Source organism: Aotus nancymaae, unplaced genomic scaffold (genome assembly GCF_030222135.1).
Source record: "Aotus nancymaae isolate 86718 unplaced genomic scaffold, 86718_ANA_hifiasm-v0.15.2.pri h1tg000004l, whole genome shotgun sequence".
Lineage (NCBI taxonomy): Eukaryota > Metazoa > Chordata > Mammalia > Primates > Aotidae > Aotus > Aotus nancymaae.
Window position 1 is genome coordinate 33,104,863 of NW_026988415.1, and position 21,457 is coordinate 33,126,319.

The 21,457-nt window shown below is 38.4% G+C and overlaps 1 protein-coding gene and 1 pseudogene across 1 annotated transcript in view; one reads left to right on the forward strand and one right to left on the reverse strand.

Annotated features, from left to right (window-relative positions):
• Positions 1–21,457, forward strand: part of IL13RA2 (interleukin 13 receptor subunit alpha 2) — a 122,752-nt gene that overhangs the window by 22,762 nt on the left and 78,533 nt on the right. The window lies entirely within an intron of this gene.
• On the reverse strand, positions 14,441–15,202 carry LOC105716921 (transcriptional coactivator YAP1-like; annotated as a pseudogene).

Sequence of the window (21,457 nt, forward strand, 5' to 3'; positions counted from 1 at the left end):
GTTTAAAATGCCTTATATTTAACATTTTTTTAAATGTTGCAATTAGGGAAACATTATCATTGTGTTTTTTAAAGACAATTTATTTAAAAAGGAAGGAATTTTGGTCAAGATGGAGTTCTGAGTCCTGCTTTTGGCAATGGGGACAGATGTGGTGGCAGAGACTTTATAAAGTCGTTTATTTTCTTCTTATAGAGAGTACATTTTCTCAATAGTACCTACTAAATTATCCTTTATTTTTCTTTGATTTGTGGTGCTACCTTTATCATTTATTAAATTCCATATATATATGTATCTATCTCTGAGACTTCTGTTTTGTTCTATAGGTCTATTAGATTAGTTACACCAATATCACAGATTTTTCAAAATGTAAAATGTTGTTATGGCCCTTTCCTTATCCTTGTTAAGCTTGGCATAACAATTTGTGGACCTTATTCTACTGCATACATTTTAGTATATTTATTGACTTAAAAATTTCAACCGGAATTTTGGCTGAGGTTACATTAAGTTTAAATATTAATTTGGGGATAATTTATATATTTACAATGTCATCCTATTCAAGAACATTGAACGTATCTCTATTCAGCTCATCTGTGTCCTTTTTTAGAGTTTTGTCATTTTCTCCATAGAGAAAATCAGGAGGCCCTGATTAACTTAATCCCTAGCTCTTATTCTGAGGGAATTGTGAGTGGTATCTTATTAAAAGTACATTTTTAATTGGTTATTTCTGGCATGGGAAAATGTTGATTTCATATTTAGTAATTTTGCTTAACTATTCTTAGTTTTTATGATTTGCTGATTCTACTGATTATTCTATACGAATGACTATATAATTTTCAAATAATAATGATTTTTAAGGTCTTCTAATATACAAATCTCTTATTTGTTTATAACATTGGCCAGGACCTGCAATACTATGTTAAACTCTGGTGTTGGCTAGCTTCTGTGTTCTCTTCTTGGTCTTAACAGGAATGTAATTAATGTTATTCCATTAAGTATAATATTTTCTGTAGGTTTTTGAATATTTACCAAATATCCTAGTTTTCTAGATTTTTAAAAATAATCAAAAGGAGATGATGAACCTATCAAATACTTTCCTGCATCAATTGTAATTTAATCTAATAATCTATTATGTGGTGATTTACATGAATAAATTTACTGAATGTATTGATGAGAAAAATCCTACTGGTAATTTTCTTTTCTTTCTTTCTTTCTTTTTTTTCTTTTGAGACAGTCTCGCTCTGTTGCCAGGCTGGAGTTCAGTGGCACAATCTTGGCTCACTGCAACCTCCGCCTCCTGAGTTCAAGCGATTCTCCTGCCTCAGCCTCCCAAGTAGCTAGGACTACAGGTTCCCGCCACTGTGCCCAGCTAATTTTTGCATTTTTAGTAGAGATGGGGTTCCACCAAGATGGTCTCAATCTCCTGACCCTGTGATCTGTCCACCTTGGCCTCCCAAAGTGCTGGATTACAGGCATGAGCCGCCATGCCCAGCCTTGTAATTTTATAGTACTTTATATTTCAGTTGGCTACTCTGATATTAACCCTATGGTCATATGCATCTACTCTCATTATTGTAATGTAATGATTGTCTCAAAGCAATGCAGTGTAGAGGCAAAAGCAAAACATAAATTTCTTTTTCCTAACCATTCTTCTCGCTGCTGCCTCCAGCTAATGTTTGTACCAGGTGCAGCCCCCTATTCCACTTCAAATACATACATTCATGTCTTCACAGGGGGTTTCAAGGGTGTTTTGTTCTTGAGGCTTATGTTTCCCTTTATAGTTTCTCTAGAGTTAATTTTGGGGAAGGAGGCAGTATAGGTTAGTACGTGGGAAAATCAAAACAAATATTGACCGTACTAAGTGATAACAACAATGACTAATTTGAGGAATTAAAGAAAATATAAGATGAAAATAAAATAACAGACCATATTTATATACTGTATTGGTATGTTGTCATCCTGCTAATAAAGACATACCTGAGACTGAGTAATTTATAAAAGAAAGAGGTTCAATTAACTCACAGTTCCACATTGGTAGGGAGGTCTCACCATCATGGCTGAAGGTGAATGAGTAGCAAAGTCAGGTCTTATATGGCAGCAGGCAAGACAGAGCATGTGCAGAGGAACTCTCTTTTATAAAACCATCAGATTTTGTGAGCGTTACTCACTATCATGAGAACAGCATGGGAAGGAACCACCCCCATGATTCAATTACCTCCCACCAGGTTCCTCCCATAATACTTGGGAATTATGGGAGCTAGAATTCAAGATGAGATTTGGGTGGGGATATTGCCAAACCATATCATTCCACTCCTAGCCCCTGTCAAATCTCATGTCCTCACATATCAGTCTTAACTCATTTCAGCATTAACTCAAAAGTCAACAGTCCGAAGTCTCATATGAGACAAGGCAAGTCCCTTCCACCTAGGTACCTGTAAAATCAAAAGCAAGTTAGTTACTTCCTAGATAGAATGCAGGTACAGGCATTGGGTAAATACACCCCTTCCAAGCAGGAGAAATTGTCCAAACCAAAAGGCTACAGGCTGCATACAAGTTCAAAATTCAGGGGACAGTCAAATCTTAAAGCTCCAAAATGATCTCCTTTGACTCCATGTCTCAGATCCAGGTCACGCTGATGCAAGAGGTGAGTTCCCATGGTTTTGGACAGCTCTTCTCCTGTGGCTTTGCAGGGTAAAACCCCCTTCTGACTGCTTTCATGGACTGGCATTGAGTATCTGCAGCTTTTCCAGGTGCATGGCACAAGCTCTCAGTAGATCTACCTTTCTTGGATCTGGAGAATGGTGGTCCTTCTCTCACAGCGTCATGAGGCGGTACCTCAGTGGGGACTCTGTGTGGGGGTTCCAACCCCACATTTCCCTTCCACTCTGCCCTAAGAGAGGGTCTCCATGAGGACTCTGCCTCTGCAACATACTTCTGCCTGAACATTCAGGCATTTCCATACATCCTCTGAAATCTAGGCAGAGATTTCCAAACCTGAATTCTTGACTTCTGTGCACCCACAGGCCCAACACCCATGTGAAGCCACCAAGGCTTGGGGCTTGCACCCTCTGAAGCAACAGCCTAAGCTATGTGTTGGCCCCTTTTGGCCATGGCTGGGACACAGTGCACCAAGTCCCAAGACTGCACAAAACAGCAAGGCCCTGGGTCCAGCCTATGAAACCATTTTTGCCTTTGGGCCTGTGACATGAGGGGCTGCCCTGAAGACCTCTGACATGCCCTGGAGACGTTTGTTTTCCCCATTGTCTTGGCAATTAACATTTGGCTCCTCGTTACTTATGCAGACTTCTGCAGCCAGCTTGAACTTCTCCTCAGAAATGGGGTTTTCTTTTCTATTGCATCATCAGGCTGCAAATTTTCTGAACTTTAATGCTCTGCTTTCCTTCTAAATATAAGTTCCAATTCCAAACCATATTTTTGTGAATATGTAAAGCTGAATGCTTTTAGCAGCACCCAAATCACCTCCGAAATGCTTTGCTGATTAGAAATTTCTTCTGCCAGATACCCTAAATCATTTCTCTCAAGTTCAAAGTTCCACAGATCTCTAGGGCAGGGGTAAAATGTCACCAGTCTCTTTGCTAAAGCATAGCAAGAGTCACCTTTGCTCCATTTTCTAACAAGTTTCTCATCTTCATCTGAGACCATCTCAGCCTGGACTTTATTGTCCATATTACTATCAGCATCTTGGTCAAAACCATTGAACAAGTCAAGGAAATTCCAAACTTTCCCACATCTTCCTGTCTTCTGAGCCCTCCAAACTGTTTCAACCTCTGCCTGTTACCCAGTTCCAAAATTACTTCCACATTTTTGGTTATCTTTACAGCAGTACCCTACTACCTGGTACCAATTCACTGTATTATCTGTTCTCATACTGCTAATAAAGACATACCCAAGACTGGGTAATTTAGGAAAGAGGTTCAATTGACTCACAGTTTCACATGCCTGGGGAGGCCTCACAATCATGGCTGAAGGTGAATGAGGAGCAAAGTCAAGTCTTACATGGCAGCAGGCAAGAGAGAGCATGTGTAGGGGAACTCCCCCTTATAAAAACATCAGGTCTTGTGAGACTTATTGACTATTGTGAGAACAGCGTGGGAAAGAACCACCCCCATGGTTCAGTTATTTCCTACTGGGTCCCTCACATGACATGTGGGAATTATGGGAGCTAGAATTCAAGATGAGATTTAGGTGGGGACACAGCCAAACCATATCACATACCACATGAGGGAGATATCATTTGAGTTAATGTTCTGTGACCCTTGTCTTCTCAAAAGGAGGTAAAATGTTCAACTTTAGACATAAGTATGCATGAAAAAATACCAAGGTTAACCACTAAATGATTAAAGAGAGAGTATTCTAAAATAAGAGGGTAAAATGACTGAAGAGGAAAAAATGAAGGGTGATGACAGTTACATTTCTGCGTTGGTGGAGTAAAGACCTCTGAATTCATTAATTCCTTCATAAAGGCAATGACAATGAGGCAGGAGAATAGAGTCAAGCGACAGGGAACCTTCACATCAGCCTCTGATTGGTCATGGACCAAACCTTTGTCCTCTGATTGGTTCCAATCCAAACCTTCACTTCAGCCTCTGATTGTTCATGGGCCAAACCTTCAGCCTACAATTGTCATGGGCTGAAACTTCATTTACATATGGTGTAACCAATGGGAAACCTCTAAAGGGTACTTAAACCCAAATACTGCAACTGGGGATCTTGAGCCACTTGATTGGGGCTGCTTCCATCCTGTGGAGTATACTTTCACTTTAATAAACCTGTGCTTTCACTGCTTTGTTCTTTTGTTGCTTTGTGCATTTTGTTCAATTCTTTGATCAACACACCAAGAACCTGGACAACTTGTAGTCAAGATCCTTCATCAGTAGCAAGAACACTAGCAAGAATTGCCAAAATTAACTTTCTCATGTTTCTGGAAATTAACCAAAGATCTGCAACAATCCAAGGAACATTTATTTAAGAAAAATGACTGAATTTCAGTAAGAATGCTGAGAATAATGACATTTTTAGCGTGCTCTATTTCCATCCTCTCCCCTACTCTGTGATAGCCGTGAAAACCAAGAGCCATAGAACCATGTGTATCTGTGCATATCTGCAATCTAGCAAATACAGAAGGGGGCAGAATCGTCTTGGAGCTTCCAAGAGTCCTATCTCATTAATTGTCACTATTTGATCATTCTGGCAGTTCCTTGGAAAAGCCTTATTCTCAGAACTGGTCTTTATTTGGTTTGATTCATGACTTGCTCAATGAAGAAAAGCCTATCCCCAGCATATTTTTCATTAAAAAAATTTAGAAGCAATTATTTGACATCACAATTTCTTAAGGCATCAGCAACAGTTGGATGAAACAAGCAGTAGGCCCCAAAACATAAAAATTTGGAGAATGAGATGTCCAAAGGGGTCTTTGAAAAGTTCTCACGTATTTCTGGAGATTTAGATGGCCATACACAAGGGCAGACTGGGTACATACACAGGAAAGGCCTAAGAACACCCTAGTTTTTTGCCTCTGGCTGATTTTGAAGTTCTGCATAGTCAAGCAATGAAGGATAAGGCAGAGTTGCAAACTGTCAGAGCGTTGAACGCATTCTCCAACAAATAAACAGAGCCCCGAGCACACACTTATTGACTGAAGCCATTTAAGGTAATCTGTTTAATCATTTGCTGACCACCAAACTATCTGAACAGAGACATGAGTGGCTGCTTACAATAAAGAATACAGACTCTAAAGAATTAGTTCAGGGAAATCACTATGCAAACAGTGATAACAAACCCTGCGTGGGTGGGAGGGGCAAGTCTGATTTCCAGAGTTGCCACGTTATATAACGTGTCCAGTTCTCAACAAGAAATTTAAAGACACGGCCGGGCGTGGTGGCTCAAGCCTGTAATCCCAGCACTTTGGGAGGCCAAGGTGGGCGGATCACGAGGTCAAGAGATTGAGACCATCCTGGCCAACATGGTGAAACCCCATCTCTACTAAATATATATATATATATATATATATATATATAGAGAGAGAGAGAGAGAGAGAGAGAGAGAGAGAGACAAGGAAATGGAAACTATGGTGCATACACAGAAAAAGTAGTCATTAAACCTGAGGAAGCCCAGATGTTTGATACACTATGCAAAATTTATAAACAATTATAAATATGTTCACAAAACTAAAGGAAACCATGCTTCAAGAATTAAAGGAATTGTGAAAATGATGTTCACCAAATAGAGAAGATCAACAAAGAGATAAAATCTATATGACAGAATCAAATAAAAATTTTGTATTTGAAAAGTACTTCATTAGGATGCAGGACCATGGTTCGGGTGGAACTCAAAAGCAGATTTGAGCTCACAGAAGAATCAGAAATCTTAAAGTAGGACACTTGAGAGGATCTACTCTGAAGAACAGAAATAAATGATGAAGAAGGAGCAGAAACGTGTGGGACACCAAGTGTACCAACTTACACATAACGGGAGTTCCAATAAAAAAAACCAGCCAGTAAGCATATTTTGAAGAAATAATGGTTGAAAACTTTCCAAATTTGATGAAAACCTACATACTAAGACGTTCAATAAGTAAAATAAACTCAAATACATCTACACCGAGACAAATGACATTCAAACTTGTAAAAATACAAGATAAATTTGAAAGATGCAAGAGCAAAATGACTGATCAAGTGCAAGAGATCTTCAATAAGATTACTAATTTCTCATCAGTAAAAAATAGAGGCCATAAGGCAGTGGAATGGCATTCAATGTGCTGAAAGGAAAAGATTCAAATAAGAATTCTGTAACTAACATGATTATTCTTCAAAAATGAAGGAGGAAAAAGATGACAGAATTCATCACTAGCAGACCCACCATATAAGAAACACTAACAGGTAATCTTTTAACCTGAAATGAAGGGATGCTGAGCAGTAACTTGAATCAATATGAAGAAATAAAGAACATCACTATAGGTAAATATAATACTCAATGTAAATGTATTTCTGTTCGTAACTTTTCTTCTCCTATCTGACTTGAAAGACGTCAGCATAAAGCAATAATGAGAAAACGGTTGATGTGTTTATAATGTATAAAGATGTAATGTGTATGACAATGTTAGACCAAAGGATAGGGGAGAAAACAGCTGTGTTGCAGCAAAGTTACTGTTGAGACTAAGTTTTATTAATCTGAACTAGATTGTTTTAAGATAAGATGTGAATTGTAGCTCCCAAGACAACCACTAAGAAAAATAACTAAAAACAAAATAGAATAAAGTAAATAAGGGAATCAAAATGATATACTAGAAAACATCAGTTTAACAGAAAAGAAGAAAGTAATGGTAAAATGGAATCAAAAAGACATGAGACATATAAAAATATTATATTTACATTTACCTTAGGATGGTAAATGTAATATACTCACATTCGTTAGGATTGTGCTCACATTCATTAGGATGGCTGTAATCAAAAGGATAGACAATAACAAGAGTTAGTGCAGATGTGGAGATGTTGGAACCTTTTGTACATTGCTGGTAAGAATGTAAAATGGTGCAGATACGTTGGAAAACAACGTGACAGTTCCTCAAATGGATAAACATACCACTTACTATATGACCCAGGAATTTTTTTTGACTTCAATAGTTTTAAGTGTACAGGTGGCTTTTGGCTACATGGATGAAGTGTATAGTGGTGAAGTCTCAGATTTTAGTGCATCTGTCACCCAAGTAGTGTACCTTGTACTAATGTGAAGGGTTTTTTTACTCATCATCCCCCTCCACCCTCCCTCCTTCTGACATCCTTACGACGTCCACTATACCACTGTGTATGTCATCGTGTACCCATAGCTTAACTCCCACTTATGAGAACATACAGTATTTGGTTTTCCATTCCTGAGTTACTTCACTTAGGATAATGGCCTCCAGCTCCATCCAAGTTGTTTCAAAAGACATTATTTCACTTTTTTGGGTGCGGGGGAGCTGAGTAGTATTCTGTGGTATGTGTGTGGTATATGTATACCACATTTTCTTTATCCATGCATCAGTTGATGAGCACTTAGGTTGGTTCCATATCTTTTTGAAACCGCCATTGCAAAATTATAACTGAGAAAGTTATTACAGTGAAATAAATCTGACCTAACCATCTCCATCTTGCTTCTAACCTCCAAGCTGTCCTTGTTCATTCCGGGCGTAGGCCAAAATAACTTTGGGAGGAAATTTTATGCAGTTTTACTTTTTGTAGTTTTACATTTTTATAGTTTAACTTGGAAACAAAGACAATAGCCCTTTCCCCAAACAAACCCCCTTCTTGCCTGAGGACTAGACTGCCTTAGTAGGACTAAGAAATTAGCCAAAGATTGGAAATTATGGTTTAGGAGTCCTGTGGCTGGAGCCTACAAGATTCTGACCCTCTCCAAATTGCTCCTGGGAATAACATCACTATTTTAAAACCTAAGATCTGTGCTTAGGATATTTCACAGACCCTGCACTTGATGGATCAGCTGGCACCACCCAGATCGATAAACTGGATCATCTGATCTTTTGGCCCCCACCCAGGAACTGCTCAGTGCAAGAGGACAGAGTCTACTTTCTATAACTTCATCTCCAACCCAACCAATCAGCACTCCCGACTCACTGGCCCCTACCCATGAAATTATCCTTAAAAACTCCTATCCCCAAGTTCTCAGAGAGACTGATTTGAGCAATAATAAAACTCTAGCCTCCTGCACAGCTAGCTCTGTGTTAATAACTTTCTCTCTATTGCAATTCCCCTGTCTTGATAAGGTACACTACTTGGGTGACAGATGCTCTGTCTAGGCAGTGGGCAAGGTGAATCTGTTGGGCCGTTACATTTGCAATTGTGAATTGTGTTGTGATAAACATACACATGCAGGTGTCTTTTTGATCTAATGGCTTATTTTCCTTTGGGTAGATAGCAGTAGTGCGATTGCTGGATCAAATGGTAGATCTACTTTTAGTTTCCTTGAGGAATCTCCATACTGTTTTCCATCGAGGTTGTACTAATTTACATTTCCACCAGCAGTGTATAAAAGTTCCCATTTCACTACATTTATACCATCATCTATTGTTTTTTGACTTTTAGTAATTACCATTCTGAGGCTGGATGAGATGGCTCATGCCTTTAATCCCAAATTTTTGGGAGGTCAAGGTGGGCAGATCACTTGAGGTTAGGAGTTTGAGACCAGCCTGGCCAAAATGGTGAAACCCTATCTCTACTAAAAATACAAAAATTAGCCTGGCATGGTGGTGCACACCTGTAATCCCAGCTACTTGGGAGGCTGAGGCAGGAGAATCACTTGAACCTGGGAGACAGAGGTTGCAGTGACCAAGATTGTGCAACTGCACTCCAGCCTGGGTGACAAAGTGAGACCCTGTCTCAAATAAATAAATAAACCATTCTGGCTGGGGTAAGGCAGTATCTGATTGTGCTTTTCATTTGCCTTTCCCTGATGATTAGTGATGTTGAACATTTTTTCATATATTGAATACCTTGTTTTAAGAAATATCTATTCATGTCATTTGCCCACTGTTTTGATGGGATTATTTGTTTCTTTTTTGTTTGAGTTCCTTGTACATTGTGGATATTAGTCCTTTGTTGCATGCATAGTTTGCAAATATTTCTCCCATTCTGTGGGTTGTCTGTTTACTGTGTTGATTATTTCTTTTGCTGTGCAGAAGCCTTTTGGTTCAATTAGGTCTCATTTGTTTATTTTTGTTTTTGTTGCATTTGCTTTTGGGGTCTTAGTCATAAATTCTTTGCGTAGGCCAATGTCCAGAATAGTTCTTCCTAGGTTTTCTTCTAGAATTTTTATGGTTTCAGATCATAGATTTAAATCTTTAATCCATCTTGAGTTGACTTTTTTGTATATGGTGCAAGATAGGATCCAGTTTCATTCTTGTACAAGTGGCTATCCAGTTTTCCCACCATCATTTATTGAATAGGGTATGCTTTTCCCAATTTATGTTTTTGTCTCTTTTGTTGAGGATCAGTTGGTAGTTTAATATTTGGCTTTATTTATGGGTACTCTATTCTGTTCCATTGGTCTGTGTACCTGCTTTTATATCAGTACCATGTTGTTTTGGTTACTGTGCTTTGTAGTATAATTTGAAGTTGGGTAATGTGATGTTTACAGATTTGTTCTTTTTGCTTAGAATTGTTTTGACTATTTGGGGTCTTTTATGGTTCCATATAAAATTTAGGATTGTTTTTTCTAATTCCATGAAAAATGATGTTGGTATTTTGATAGAATTGCATTGAATCTGTAGATCACTTTGGACAGTATGGTCATTTTCACGATATTGATTCTTCCAATCCATGAGCATGGGAAGTATTTCCATTTGTTTGTGTCAACTGTGATTTCTTTCTGCAGTGTTTTGTAGTTCTCCTTATAGAGATTTATTAACTTGGTTGAGCATATTTTATTTTATTTGCAGCTATTGTAAAAGGGGTTGAGTTCTTGATTTTATTCTCAGCTTGGTTGTTTTTGGTGCATAGCAGTGCTACTGATTTGTGTATATTGATTTTGTAATTTAAGGTGTTACTGAATTCATTTATCAAATCTAGGAGTCTTTTGAAGGCGTCTTTAGGATTATATAGGCATACAATCATCATTGGCAAGCAGAAATAGTTTGACTTCCTCTTTTCCAATTTGAATGCCCTTTATTTCTTTCTCTTGACTGATTGCTCTGGCTAGGACTTCTGACCCAGGAATTTTACTTTTAGGTGTCACCCAAGAGAAATAAAAATATATGTCCATAAAAAGTTTTGTTCACGGATGTTTATATCAGCATTATTTATAATAGCTCAAAGTGGAAACAACCTAGATGTCCATTAATTGATGAATAAATAGGCAAAACATGGTATATCAACACAATGGAATATTATTAGGCAATGAAAATGAATGATTAATTGACATATGCTACAACATGGATCAACCTTGAAAACATGCTAAGAAGCCAGTCACAAAAGACCAACATTATATGATTTCATTTATATGAAATGTCCAGAATAGGTAAATCCATAGAGAACGAACAAAGATTAATGGTTGGTTAGAGCTGATAAAGTTGGGGTGGGGCATGGGCTGTGCCTGTGAATGCATATGGAGTTTCTTTTGGTAATGATAAAAATATTCTAAAATTGATAGTGTTGAAGGTTACACAACTCTGTGTACTAAAAACAATTGAGTTTTATACTTTAAAAGAGTAAATTCTATGATATGTGAATTATATCTCAATAAAATTATTTTTAAAAGATTACAAAATATGGATAAAAGCAAGACAAAAGAGCTAAGAAAATTTTAAGCAATAAATGTAAATGGAGCAAAATTTCCAGCTGAAGACAAAGATTGACAGACTGAATTTTAAAATATGAGATAAAAATATCCAAGTATATGCTGTTTAAAAGATACACTGAGAGATTGAATGTAAAATCCTGGTGAAGTTAGAAGATACATTTCAACAGTAGAGAACTTACGTATTATACTATAATGGGGCAAAATGGACAATAAATATGACATATTCCTAGAGAAACTTACCATATAATAAAAATTTCAACTCATTATGTAGTTATTAAAAAGCCCAAATTTGTATGCATCCAATATCTTTGTTAAAATACATAAAGTAAAATTTATAGAAACAAAATGAAAAATTAACAAATCTATCACAAATATTTTACCATACCTTTCTCAGTGTTTGAGTCATCAAGCAGACAAAAAACATCAGTAAGGATAAAGAAGATTTTAACAGCACGATTAACATGTATGTTTAAATATACTTTTAGATAGAACACTTTTTCAAGCAAGTGGTAGGCCACAAAACATAGGAATTAAAGACACTGCCAAGAGTGGGTTGAAGTGATAGACCATGCAACCTGAGTTTGATAGGGAGGTAAAGCAAAGGCAAAGGATGGTTCATATGGATGAAGTAGATGGGTCTTTGAGTTGTGGTTGAAGAACTGATGTCTTGAGATTGATAGAGTAAGATTCCTAAAAATTTTGCCAAATTGTATAGTGGCCAAATTTATTTCAGAGGTAATTAGTGATTACAAGGTCCAGAGTGTTGCCATGGAAGTAGATTGCTGAAATGGGGTAGAAGTCATGGAAGATAAAGAGATTAAGGTTCAGAATGCTGAGTGAGTCATTAACATAGATTGGAAATATCCTAGAACTTCAGCACTGGAACATATGTTTAATCTTCATTGAATGGAGGAACATTAGCAGTAATTGGTAGAATCTGCAACCAAAGAAGATGCTGTTAGAGCTGATTGCATGAACTGAGGTTTTCACAAAGTAGATGTGTGAAGTTCAGGAAGCAGTAGTATAAAATTAAAAGGATATTGATCCCATCACTTGACCCAGAGCTAAATTGAATGTGGAAGAAATAGCAGCCTCCATTTGATGGTATGGCAAGAAATGTGTTATCCAGGGATAACTCTATTTAAATTAAGGTCAGAGAAGAAAGTTAACCATCAGTGAAGGAGCACGGTTTGTTAAAATGTAATGGATGTTTTAAAAGGCACAATGGAGAGTTAAGAGATTAAGCCATCAGTGGTAAATTCAGTCAGGGGAAAATAAATAGTAGTTAAAGGAAGAATAGACAGCTGAATGAATTTACATCTTGGGAGGTGATCAAGGATAACAGGATATGTGTATTTAGCTGCTTGACAGTTACAGGAAAATCCTGGCCTTTCACTAGTGGATGGCAGCAAATAGTTGTAGGTGGGTTACACTTCTGAGAGTTTTTGAGACATGCTGCATTTGCAAGAAGAGGTTATTACCTGATTTGAATTCAAAGGCTCTAACTGATAGTGCTAAAGATTTACAGAGTAGATGTGAGGTTCCTATCACCTCATTTTCCCCAGACCAGATGTTCTGCAGAATGTCTCACATTTTGGATTTATTTGAATGCTTACTTGTGATTAGCCTCAGGTGAGATTTATCTACCAAGATCACCAGGGCAGTATGTATACTTCCCACAGTATCACATCAATAGGCATATAATGTTAAGCTGTTCCAGTGTTAGTGATCTCAACCTTGACCATTTGTTTAATGTGATGACCACCAGATCTGTCCATTGTGAAACACTGTTTCTCCTTTGGACCAATCAGCTGTAGAATGAGAGTCAACAGGGACACTTGATATAGACCATAGTGATATATACTCAGCAGGAATACGAGAAGCAGACAATAAGGCATGACTAGTTTACACATATAACCCACATACAATATAAATTTGTAAGAGCTATAAGAAAAGTTCTCATAAGAACGTACATGAGGGAACAATTATTTCTATGTGCCTAGGGTGGCTGGAGGGTTATGAAAATGAAGGGCAAACTGAAGAACAAAGGTAATATTTGAGGGTTGGATCTTAAGCATGAGTTAATAGTGGCTGAAGGTGGGTGGTAAGGGCATCCCAGATAGACAGAAATATCAATAGGAAAAAAAAAGACAGGTCTGAAACTACATAATTAGCTAGGAGAAATAAATCCTGGATACTAGTGAGTATTAGTGTATAAGATGCATGGAAATGAATGACTCCAGATGAGATTGGAAAGGTAGACTAGGTTAGGTTATAAAAAACCTTTAACTTCATGCTAAATAATTTAGCCATAATTCTATAAGTAATGGACATGAATGAGAGACTGTAAGCAAAGGAATACTCAGATTGAACTTTTAGAGAAATGTGTGGGTGGCAGTGTGGCAGAGAAGTGGGGAAGATTGGCAAAGAGGAAATCTGAGGGACTAAGAGATTTTTGTGAGAAATGATGAAAGCAAAATCTAGGTCAGTGGCAGTGTGGTAAGAGAGGAAGGGACTGACATGAGAGATTTTTTTAGGGGTGAAATAAACAGAACTTGATAAGTGGCTACATGTGGGCATTGGAGACATCAAGAATATTCCGGGCTTTCTGACTTGAATTACATTGCTAGTGATGCCATTAGCAATGTAAGTTCGTAGAAGAAGCAGATTTGGAATACAGAAGATAAGTTCTACATATATTGATTTTGAGTTGCCTAGAGGGCACCAATTCCTACTGTTGTTTCATTTGACTTTTTTTTATGAAGCTCCTCCCTCTCATTTTCTTTTATATTTCTACTTGGATCACAGAGAGGAAACTGAAGTAATACAAACAACACACGTATTTCAGGTGGTCATGACAGAGAGCAAAACAGTTTAACCTAGAGATAACCAGGAATCAAGAAATCATTCCCTGGGCTGGACATTGGCAGTCTAACTTTGAAATATTTGAGCAAACTCAGATTAAAACTCTAGGGAAGATCTGTTCTCAAAGGATTTGTGTACCTACTTTTAAAAAATACTACAAAGCAATGCAATTTTATTTAAGTGTGCTTTCCCAAATTTATATACAAAAGATGGTAATCAGAAATATCTAAAAAGGTTTGGAGATAACCCTTTACCAAAACAAAGGTCAAGCCTTGGGTCTTGCCGTCTTGTTTTCATGGTTTAGATAATAATTTCTTCAACTGGAGTCATGGCTTATTCCCATCCAGCATGAAGAGGACCTGAGGCCAAGTTCATACTCTGCTGCACTGGTGGACTGGTGGAGGCTGTAATATTTATCTGAGAGAGCATGGCCTCCCTGGGGTCCTGCCATGTTGTCTGATCTATGTTATTTAAGAAGCATCTCTTACCAGAAGATGTCTTCGCCATCTCCCAGCCTGCTGACAGAGATACATCATTAAGTATCTCCAAAGAAGACTGTCAACGATGTTGAGCTGTGGGTGTAGCTGCTGGGCCAGAGACTACTGCAGTGGGAGTCAATGTCCCAGGAGAAACAGATCCCAACTGCAAGGAATAAGCTGGAACATGCTGTGGAGTCAGGGTTCCTGCAGAGCCTTTGTCAGTACTGGCCTGTCGGGAGTGGGATTTGGGTTCCTGCTGCTTGAAGGAGTCAGGCAGCTTCCAGAGCCTCATGGGCATGGTCTGGGATATGTTGGCCATCATAGGGTTCATGGCGGTGCTCAAGAGTGCCTCTGGATCGGTCTCTGAGTTCTCTTGGATGTGCATGATCTGGCGCCCTGTGAGGAGTGACTATGGTGCTGCCTGGGTCGCCAGGGGGTGCTGGTTGCTCCGGCCCAGATGGCAGAGCCTGCCGCTGGGAGGGCTGCCCAGGCTGCTTCCCTTGGCCCTGGTGGGCTGGTTGAGATGGTGGCTGCTGCCCAGGATCCATGGCTTCTGCTTCCTGTGATGTGGAACCCTGACCAAGTGAGGGAGGGCTCCGCCAGGACTCCCCTGCTTGACGGGCTGAGATGTCAAAGGCGGTAAGGGCTTTAAGCCAGGTGGCGCTGGGTGGCTGGAGCAGTGCTCTTCTCTCTCTCAGGGCCTCTGGGTGGGTAGGGGGGTGTGCCACAGCCCCGCATCCCCCACCCTGCATGTCCGCCCCGTGCTGCTCTCTGGCTCTACTTGTCTGTGTACCTACTTTTGATAAGCTTTATGAAGTCACTAGAGCCACTTAATTTTTCAAACAAGAATAATCACCCCAAAGGTTGACTCTCAAGGAACTGCAAAAGTTAATTAGATAAAATGGTTCTTTTTCCTTAGAAGCCAAGGGTTTGTTCCACAAAGATAAACCAAGTATTTTTTTCTTGAATTTCTTTGTTTTTCTGTCAAGCTGTTTTTATTTATTATATCCAATTCCACTGAACTCTCCAATTTCAATAAGTTCTAAAAATAAATCCCCTAGAGGAGAAAAAATAATGAACAAAGAGAGAAAATAAGCCAACACTATGTCATGGAGGAACATGCACAACTGGCTATGCACTAATAAACAACATCCAAGAAGACACTGGGTTCTTAAGAATTTTTCCTTAATTATGGTCATGATCTGTGCCTTCCAAGAATAACTGTATGTGCAGTATTTTAACATTGGTAATAAATCTCTACTTTCATTAGGGTTTTTCAAGTCATGACGTGTAAACAAAGAGGTCTGTCATATATTCCTAGGAAAGTCAGATAAGAAACCTTTCAGCTACAAAGTGTTTATCATTTTGAAAAAATACTTTAACATAAATGATAGATTTAGGAGACTTAAATACAACCTCAAGAATTCTAGGATACTCAGAAGTTTCAAGGTATTGGTGATTTTTGTTTTTGTTTCCACTAACCCAAAGCAAGTTCGTTCTTTTGGCAACTGCACCACTGATTTCTTCTTCTTTTAATTTAGTTTATTTTGTGTAATGAGCAAAGGCTATAACTCCATCTTCCCGGATGCTTTTTTTTTTTTTTTTTTTTTTTTTTATAAATGTTCTCTCCTTGGACTATCTCCCAGTTTCCTCTGTTCTAAAGCTGGTCTAATGTAATTTTGATTCTGAATGTTATTTGGGGTGAGAAAACAAACTAAGATGGAAACACTCTAATGGGAAAAAGAGAAAAAGCCATAATACCCATTTGCCTGTACTAGATATTTCTCTTGCTTATAACTTCTTTCCACTCTTGTATTCTTCCTCTATTTGTGCCCAGAAACTTCACACTAATTCCACATCTTTCAATCTTCTAGATCAACCCTGAATCTGATTTAGTATTTAAAAAAAATAGAGATTAGGAAAAGAAATATAAAATAGCATGAGGAAACTACAAAAAAAGAAAAGCAAAGAGGGAACCAGAAGATCTGAACATGGACCCAATCGAATTTATGAAGCAGATAAACTCTTATCTTGGTGCCTTCTATTCCTATTCAGTCTCCTTTCCCATCTCCACCCTCCTACTTTTGCACTTTCCTTCTGTTCATGCCTAGCCTGATTTTCCTTCTTATATGGTCTTGCCCTTTGCTGTCTCATCAGCTGTTTCTTCTAGTAGACATATTACTGGGCACATCTAGAAGTATTATCCCTTTCCCAGGCTTTTGCATGTTACAAAATGTCTATTGCAGACTAGAATGCTTTTGAGGCCCAAAGAATGAATTACTGATGATTTAATGAAATTTGATTCACCATTTCTATAAGGGGGTTCTTTGTGTCCCTACTTCCATACCTCTCACTTTCCTATTTGCTTCCCCCCAAAAAACTCATTCTACTAGCGATCTCAGTCTGACCAGGCTTTGTACTTGGCCAATTCTCACAAAAGTATGTGGTGAATATCTGTGTGGGGAGTTGTGGGAGGGAGAACAATACCTAAATTTATGTACATACACACACACACACACACACACTCAAGAAGGGACAGATTTGCAAACTTTACTGAGAGCTATTATTCCATTCTCAGAGTGATAAAGTCACTTTCTGTTCATCCAAACAACAAACAATAACATAAGAACCTCTCCCACAAGAGGCATTTGCTCAACCATTGCATTCGGGGAAAGAGGATTTTTATCTGTTTTAGGAAACTCTTCTTGTATCTGTAATCAACTGATTGCTAGCTTATTCTCGAATTCTTTTACAGTGAACTGTGATTAGCAGATCTGTGATACACGCTTGAAAATAAGCTTTTTAAAAGTTATACAGAATCTGTTTGGCAATCTCTCTCTCTCTCTCTTTCTCTTTCTCTCTCCTCTCTCTCTCTCTCCTTTGTGTATGTGTGTGTGTATGTATTCCATTTGATTGACTCTTCTCCATTTTGCAGGGAAGCAGTAGGTACTATAGGGGCAGATACTTCTGCCCTGTTGCTCTACGGAACTATAGGAGACAGCCAAGATGGCCTTCAGAAATATGGGAGGAGAGAAGGACTACGTAGAGGCTTAACTCTACAGAGGCCATCCCAGTCTTAAAGACAAACTGGGGAAAGAGAAAGAGAAAGAGGGAGAGAAAATATAAGCCTTGCCAGGCCGTAAGGAAATCATATGCTTTAGTATGAAGTTCTTCTATGACCCATTGAAAAAGAACAGTTTGAATAAAAGACAGATAGTAATAAATTGGATTTATTATTATTGCCTACCAATCTCTGTTCTCCCCTTTTTCCTGGGCACACAGCTTAGACTACAGTTTTCCAGCCTCTCTTGCAGTTAGGTTAGACCATCTGTCTAAATTCTCTCCAATGGAATTGGAACCGAACTTACATGTGTTAATTCCAAGACTTGCCCATAGAACCTCCACACATACACTTCGGAACTTTATTTGGCTCTCCACAGAAAGGAATGGTGAAAAACAAACCAACATTGGACACCACATGTTGAAAGCAGAAAAGCCACCTAGTGACCTCTATATTCTCCCTGGTTGCTATAAAGACAAGAATTGACTCTCTGTTGCATTTGAACCATTACATATTTGGGTTAATTTATTATAGTAGTTTAGTTTACCCTACTGTGTTCCTTGAGAGCATGGTATCCACTATAATATGCAGCACAATGCTCAGCATAGAATGGATGCTCAATAAATAATTGTTGAATTAATAAGCTACTACACTAGCCCCTTCATGAAAGATCTCCTAAAATGTGTAATTACTATGGAATGCTAAGCTGCAAAATTTCTTCATTCACACATAATTTTATTCATTTTAAATGGTAATTGATATTTAAGTATTGAACACTTATGTATTACCATCTTTTACAAAAAATCCTCATAAGGTAGACGATATCATCTCCATTTAACTTAGAGAGTTAAGGCACTTTCCCAAGGTCACACAGCTCCTACATAGCTAAGTCAGGATTCAAACTCAAAGCTGTCTGACTACAAAACTCTTTCCAATACATCATGCTTCCTTAAAGATATGTTTGGTTTAATGCATTAGGTTTTTTTGTTTAGATCTGTAGTCTTGGGGATATAATGTTTCAGAGCAAAGTATAATCACTGGAAACCCAATAAGTCCCTCAATAAAGTTGTCACACATGAGCTATGTAATCTTACTCAATTAATATAACTATTTTATTAATCTGGTAATCAACTTATGATCTCTTACACTCATTTCTAAGTGATCTTTAAATATAGAGTAAATATAGACTGTGTGTGGTGGCTCATGCCTGTAATCTCAGTGCTTTGGGAAGCTGAGATGGGAGGCAACATAATAAGTCCTCATCTCCAAAAAATATAAAAAACCTATCCAGGTGTAGTGGTGCATACCTGTAGTCCCAGCTACTTTGGAGCCTGAGATGGGAGGATTGCTTGAGCCTCAGAAGTCAAGGCTGCAGTGAGCCATGATTGTGCCACTGCATTACAGCCTGAGTGACAGAGTGAGACTCTGTCTCAGATAGATAGATAGATAGATAGATAGATAGATATAGGTATAGATTTATAGAGAGGGCAAATATAGTAAAAGCTCAGCTAGAAGGCTTGGTGATTGAATTTGAGACAGCTTGGTGAGATGATTTCCTGTTGAAGGATCAGAAAGCAATGGAAAATGATTTGTATTCTAGTCCTCACATTTTTGGGTTTTCAAAATTCAGGAATTCATTTTATTTTTTTAATTACACTCTAAGTTCGGGGATACATGTGCAGAGTGTGTGGTTTGTTACATAGGTATACATGTGCCTATTTCTCCACATCCTCTCCAGCAACTGTTGTTTCTGGACTTTTTTTTTTTTTTTTTTTTTGGGGCGGGTGGGGTGACGGAGTATCGCTCTGTCATCTAGACTGGAGTGCAGTGGCATGATCTCAGCTCACTCCAACCTCTGCCTCCCGGGCTCAAGCAAGTCTCCTGCTTCAGCCTCCTGAGTAGCTGGGACTACAGGTGTGTGCCACCACAACTAGCTGATTTTTGTGTTTTTTGTATTTTTAGTAGAGACGGGGTTTCACTGTGTTAGCCAAGATGGTTTCGACCTTCTGACCTCATGATTCACCCACCTCAGACTCCTAAAAGTATTGGGATTACAGGGGTGAGCCACCGCACCTGGCCCAGGACTTTTTTTTTTATGCTTTAAGTTATGGGATACATGTGCAGATTTTGCAGGATTGTTACATAGGTCTACACATGCCATGGTGGTTTGCTGCCTCCATCCCCCCATTATCTACATTAGCTATTTCTCCTAATGTTATCCCTTCCCAACCTCCCAACCCCCTGCTATCCCTCCCCTAGCTCCCCATCCCCCAACAGACCCCAGCGTGTGATGTTCGCCTCCCTGTGCCCATGTGTTCTCATTGTTCAACACCCCTTATGAGTGAGAACATGCGGTGTTTGGTTTTCTGTTCTCGTGTCAGTGTGCTGAGAATGATGGTTTCCGGATTCATCCATGGTGTATATGTGCCACATTTTCTTTATCCAGTCTAACCTTGATGGGCATTTGGGTTGGTTCCAAGTCTTTGCTATTGTAAACAGTGCCACAATGAGCGTATATGTCTCCAGAATCTCTTATCTCTAGATTTATTTTTAATGATGGTATCTCACTGTGGTTGTGATTTGCATTTCTCTAATGACCAGTGATGATGAGGTTTTTGTCATATGTTGGCTGTTCATATACTTTGCCCACTTTTTGATGGGGTTGTTTGTTCTTTTCTTGTAAATTTGTTTAAGCTGCTTTTAGATTCTGGATATTAGCTCTTTGTCAGATAGATAGATTAGATCCCATTTGTCAATTTTGGCTTTTGTTGCCATTGCTTTTGTGTTTCAGTCATGAAGTCTTTGCCCATGCTTATGTCCTGAATGGTATTGCCTAGGTTTTCTTCTAGGGTTTTTATGGTTTTAGGTTGTACATTTAAGTCTTTAGTCCATCTTGAGTTATTTTTTGTATAAGGTGTAAGGAAGGGGTCCAGATTCAGTTTTCAGCATATGGCTAGCCAGTTTTCCCAACACTATTTATTAAATAGGGAATCTTTTCCCCATTGCTTGTTTTTGTCAAGATTTGTCAAAGATCAGATAGTTGTTGATGTGTGATGTTATTTCTGAGGCCTGTGTTCTGTTCCATTGGTCTACATATCGATTTTGGTACCAGGACCATACTGTTTTGGTTACTGTAGCCTGGTAATATAGATTGAAGTCAGGTAGTGTGATGCCTCCAGCTTTGTTCTTTTTGCTTAGGATTGTCTTGTCTATAGAGGCTCTTTTTTGGTTCTATATGAAATTTAAAGTAGTTTTTTCTAATTCTGTGAAGTAAGTCAATGGTAGCTTGATGGGGATAATATTGAATCTATAAATTACTTTGGGCAGTATGGCCATTTTCACAATATTGATTCTTCCTACCCATGAGCATGGAATGTTTTTCCATTTGTTTGTGTCCTCTCTTATTTCCTTGAGCAGTGGTTTTTAGTTCATGAAGAGGTCCTTCACATCCCTTGTAAGTTGTATTCCTAGGGATTTTATTCTCTTTGTAGCAATTGTGAATGGGAGTTCACTCATGATTTGACTCTCTGTTTGTCTATTATTGGGTTATAGAAATGCTTGTGATTTTTTGCAGATTGATTTCGTATCCTGAGACTTTGCTGAAGTTGCTTATCAGCGTAAGGAGATTTGGGGCTGAGATGATGGTGTGTTCTAATGTACAATCATGTCATCTGCAAACAGAGACAATTTGACTTCCTCTCTTCCTATTTGAATACTCTTTTATTTCTTTCTCTTGCCTAAT